Source organism: Crocodylus siamensis, chromosome 1, assembly GCF_052110815.1.
Source record: "Crocodylus siamensis isolate JL-2025a chromosome 1, ASM5211081v1, whole genome shotgun sequence".
NCBI classification, from domain to species: Eukaryota; Metazoa; Chordata; order Crocodylia; family Crocodylidae; genus Crocodylus; species Crocodylus siamensis.
Window position 1 is genome coordinate 79,975,054 of NC_143395.1, and position 5,640 is coordinate 79,980,693.

General features: G+C 42.6%; 1 pseudogene; it reads left to right on the forward strand.

Moving 5' to 3' along the window:
* Window positions 1-395: 395 nt before the first annotated feature.
* LOC149872966 (endogenous retroviral envelope protein HEMO-like) lies at window positions 396-1,451 on the forward strand (annotated as a pseudogene).
* The last annotated feature ends 4,189 nt before the right edge of the window (window positions 1,452-5,640 follow it).

Consider the following 5,640-nt stretch of genomic DNA (forward strand, 5'->3'; position numbering starts at 1 on the left):
TTTACTCTGCTTCATGCCAGGAGTTTTAGTCAGGGCATGGGAGGAGAACAGTACTACTGAGGCAGAGCATTGCTAGTGAACTGAATTGCTGGGTGTGCATACATGGGCCTACACACCCAGCCAGAGGAATCCCAATGCTTGGGGTACTGATTCCCCTTGAAGAATGGAGAAATAGTACCAATACTAGTTTTGTCAGATTTTCCTCCCACTCTAATAGAACACAGCAGTAGATCCCTGAATGGTGGAAAAAGACTCAAGACAGCTGGAGACCGTCCTCTAGACTTGAGGCAGCCCTCTGTTATAGGTCCAATGGGAGTGGTAGGATGGGCAAAGCTGGTTACTCAGTGGGGCACTATCCCAAATGCTGGGTAACCTTTGATTATCATTCCCATAATATGACTGGGATCCTGCTGGGAAACACATGCTTTCAGTGTACCAACGGGTCTCTTACTATCCATAGAACCCTGGAGGATACCCATAGTCTGTTAATGAACAGGTCCGAATTCTACGTGCTGTTAGGTTCTATTTCTTGTAATCAATCAATATCTCAGCGCAGGTTGGTAGGGAGCCAACACGCCCCATACTATACCTTACAGGTCAATTGGAAGTGTCGAATTGGAAGCACGACCTGTAGGGACCTCAGCACTATAGCCGCTCCAGGCTTGTTCTGGCTATGCGGGAATGATGCCCACAAGATTTTGCCATGGTATTGGGTCGGCACCTGTACCCTGGGGAGAATCGTCCTGGAGTTTGATTTACACCCAAGCCTCTCTTGCCATGAGGTGTCTAATCTCCCACCTGGCTTGCCCAGACATAGGCAAGCAGTTGAAAACCCACTGGTCCGATGACCCACTGGGTTCCATCAATTTACTAGGGCATTTTTCCCTTGGTTGGGGGTAGCTGAATTAGAAAGAACCATTGTAAATATTTCAGGAGTCATGGAAGAATTCTTTAATGCTAGCGCCGATGCCCTAGGAGCTCTTAGTGATGAAATCACCCAGATAGGGCAGGTGGCTACCAAAAACCATATGGCTTTGGATTATCTCCTAGCTGTCCAAGGAGGGGTATGTGTGGTCATGAACCATACTTGCTGCACCCAGATCGATCAGTATCAATGAGTGGAAAAAGACCTCTGCACCATTAGGAGACAGTTGCAGGTCATCCATGCAGTTGCAGAGGAGAAACCCTTTGATTGGTGGGGGTGGCTACCAGATATAGAGGGATGGTGGAAATCCCTGCTAAAATGGTGTATTCTGAGTTTATTATGCATTTTTGCCATTTTTATTATTGTCCAAATGACTCTGTGTTGCTTATGCTGCTGTTTATTGAAAACTGCCCACAGTGTTTCTAGGCTCTCTAAGACTGAGCTGCAGATGATGGTGCTCAGGGAGGTGGCCTCTGAGTGCAAACGACAAGAAAATGTCAAAGGCTTTGTGAATATAGAGGTGTAAGCACAAGCGTTTACAAGGGGGGAATGATGAGGAATGGAAAAGTACTGAAAGGAGTGTATACGTTTCAGGACAGGATGAGGGATATGGGTGAAGGCCGAGTGAGATCAACACAGCAGCCTTCAGGATAAGCTTCTTTTTCTCCCATGGCCATGCAAAATAAAGTGCTTCTGATAGCCAAACAGTGATTCTGTCTGAATTTCTGCATCAATTTGTACGTTAGCATAAGTCATGTCAAGTTTCCATCTTGTAATGTCAAGCCTCCATCTTGTGTCCCCTGATGTTGTAACCTATGACTTATACCTACCCCACCTATGTAAATTGGTTCCTGGATGAATAGGGATGAATGAGGGTGCTTGAGAGTCAATGGCAGTAGGTCTAAAAATAGCTCCCTCTGAATGACCAAGCCATCATAATCAATACCTGGACCAATGACCCAGCCCTTGGAACCACCCTCAGCATTCAAGAAAGAAAAGATGAGGCAACCCGCCATTGTGCCAAGCTGCACATGCTCAGTAAGAATACCTGGAGCCCTCTGGAACAGGACTAACACTGCCTGGACAGGCCCTCCCCATAGGAGATCATAGGTAGTCTGCCCCATAAAAAGGAGTAGTGAAGACTGACTCCTTGGGATGCCCTCTCCATCTGGACCAGCACCATGCCACACCATCTATCCAACCAGAGGTCCTGCTGGTGACCCCCCTCTGGAAAACACCTGCTGGACAAAGACCCCTTTCCAGCTTGGCTAGGTAGCTATCACCCCCACCCTCTCTTCAACCAATTGGACTCTGTTTCTCTTTTCTACCTGGACTCCAACCCTTTCACTGAATCTCTTTGTCCTGCCATTGAGAGTGCGTGCGTGTGTGTGTGTGCGTGTGTGAACCAACAACTTCATGGGGTTGTGTAGTGTGTTGTCTGTTGAATAAACCTGTTATTTTGGAACCCTGATTTGGGTTTTTGTCCGTTTCCTGACTGTTTCCTCCTTGCCACCACTTATTTGCTCCCCAATCTCTCACCTGTCAGCCTCAGTTTCCAGCCCCAAGCTCCCAGGATTTTGTCTCTCTCTCTTTCCTGGCTGTTTCCTTCTTACCACTGGACTTTTCCCCTTGCTTCCACCCTGGCACCAGGTGAGCCCAAGTAACCCTGGGCCACTTCACCTTAAGTAAACCCAAGCCTCAGTTCCTCAGTCAGCTTCTCTCTAGTCCACTGATTCTAATCTCAGTTCTGGCAACTTTTAATCCCTACACTTTAACTCTCTCTATCTTACTTTAACCTTCCCCCAAGTATCCCAGGTACCCCAAGCACACACATACACTGTACTATCCAAATTAGGAACTTACCTGTATGTATGTGTAGGTGGGTTGTATGCGTGTGAACTGGTGAGTGTGTGTGTGTGTGTATGTGTGTATATATATATGTGTGTGTGTGTATATATATACACATATATACACATGAGGGGTGATCAAAAAGTTCTAAGACTTAGCCTTTATTTTAAAGAATATTGTACAAACAACATTTTTATGAGCTGCCCCCTTCAAAGTAATTTCCCCCAGTTGATATGCACTTGTCCCAACGTTCCTGCCACTTGAGGAAGCAATGCTGGAAGTCTTCAACTGTGAGTTTCTTGAGTTCCGCTTTCACATTCTTATGGATGGTTAGAATGTCATCAAATCTCCTTCCTTTCAGCTTCATTTTGATTTCTGGGAACAGAAAAAATCACATGGGGCAAGGTCAGGTGAATACGAAGGGTGTGGTATCACAGGAATGTTTTTTCAGCCAAAAATTTTTGAATGGAGACATCAGCGTGTAAAGGGGCATTGTCATGGTGCAGAAACCATCGACCATTTTCACACAGCTTGCTGCCGTTTCTTCTAACTTTATCCCTCAGTCAAATCAAAACCTCTTTATAATAGGTCTGCTTGATTGTTTGACCACTTGGTACAAATTCCTGATGAACAATACCCCAAACATCAAGTCTTAGAACCTTTTGATCAAACCTCATATATGTATATGTATATGGATATGTATATGTATAATGTCATTGTGTGCATGATATACGAATTAGTAATCCATGTATGTGTACGGAGTGTGTAGGTATTGACAACTGACTGTTGTCTAATTTTTGGTGTGTGTAGTGTGTATGTGCTTGAATTGGTGATGCATGTGCCTAGGCTGGTTTGGAGATGTATGTGCCTGAGTTGGTAGTGTGTGTATGCACACTATAAATATACACTTATATAAATATTTATCTATAAATATTTATAGTAAAATACTGTTCAGCAAAGAAGTGATGCAGTTTACATAAGTCAGTTAAATCTGACTGTCCAGCATTTATATTTTGTGATGTCATCTGATAGCACTGGTATAAGTTTATCTGTGGCCATAACTTTCTCTGTTGTGTTTTATAAACATTTCTCTATAAATCAGGCTCTCTACTCAGAAGTGAATCTATTAATCTAGAAATCTTCAAAGTGGATTCTATTTTTGGAGAGGACCATGTCTTCACATTGTTCATCTGGTTCAATTTAGAAAGAGTTTGGACATATCTTGTCTCTGAAGGTGAAGGGAAAGAAGCTCAACTCTGACAGAGAAGGCAAAAGATATCCAGCAAAAATATTCCATAAAAAGAAAGACAAGGGCAGAATACTGAAAAGAGGAAGGTTTTAGCAGTAGATTTTAGCAGCAGATCATGTAGAAGGATGGTAGTTAAAAGAAACGGAGACCAGAGAGGAAGGGATTGTAAAAATTGACAAAAGATACAGAACCCAAAACATAGACAAGTGGTATACATAATTTCCAGAGATGGTGTAGAGAAGGATCCACTATGATATACCTGGAATCTGGATATTGTGGGAGAAGGAGAAAGATTTATTAAAGAAACCAAAAATGTGTTTCTGGTTAGTTAGTTAGCCTCAGGTGAAAACTTAATGAAAGCAAAACAATGGTGGGCCTAAATGTGAGTTAGGAAGACAAGTTAAACACAAGATTCCTCCATGGTCTTTTGCAGAGGAAAATGGAAGATACACTGGGGAGCAGTACTTCCAAATCTGAACCAGATGGATACACCTGACCCATTTTGCTCAAAAACTATAAGTTCTTAGATATTTTGTATCTCCCCATGTTTCCTATTAATAAAAATATTTTCTTTTAAATAATCTACGATTCACTTCCTTCAGCTTTCAAGTAATATTTTTCCTGATTATTTAATTTGCCCAGGTACTACTAATATAAAATTATCTCTGGGAAAGTGATACCTGGGTAAATTAGACTTCAGGGCTGTAACAAGCTGATACAAGTGTTTTGTGTCAAGTAGCAGGTACCAAGTATGGCCCACACCAGCTATAGAAAACTGGTAAGCACTCCACATGTAAAGAAGATGCATTCTGTAATAGAACAAAGAAAAAAATGACATTCATTTGTAAATGAATTTTGTGTTTGATGTGAACACTATGAAAGGGGTCTTAACTGAAGAATCTCAGGCCACGGAAGCTTCTGAATACATCTCACTGCTGGGGTGAAACGGAGATCAGATGTTTTCATGGGAAATTCTATGTTAGAAAAAATATATGTATTTAGCTTGAAAAAGAAAAACAGAACTTGCTTTGACAATCTGTCTTCTCACTCACTCTCAGGGTGATACTTACATTTAATCTTCCTCTGCTTCCTAGCTAAAAATCCAGTCTATAGTTTCTCCTGTGCTGGAAGAGTAAAGAGCATCACCGGGGTAATTTCCACGTGTTTGGAGGGGATACTCTGTGTGCAGAGCCAGGGCAAAGGAATGGGTTCAGATGCCTCTGGCAAAAATCTACCATCCTCTAAACCTTGCCATTTCATGTGTCTGGAGTCTAAGGTGAGAGGAAGGGGGAAGAAAATGGACAGACTGGTGATGAGTCATTGGGATGCACTTTAGTCCTTTCCTAACTTGTTGTGGGCTGTATTATTTTTTCTATGAAGCAGCCTGGGAAAATTGTGTCTATGGGTAATTTATGGTAACATGGCTGAAACTGGGATGGGAGATATTTGGGATTCTTGATGAAGGCCACAGTTGTGGAGGTGCCTCTGGTTTCTTTCAGACTTCTGGGATACTACAGGTGTGGTCCTACTTTCTGATGAAGAGCAAGGGGCAAGACTTAAATGTTAGTTGTGAGTGATCATCATGAAGAGAGGGAGTTATATGGGAGAGTAAGCAGGG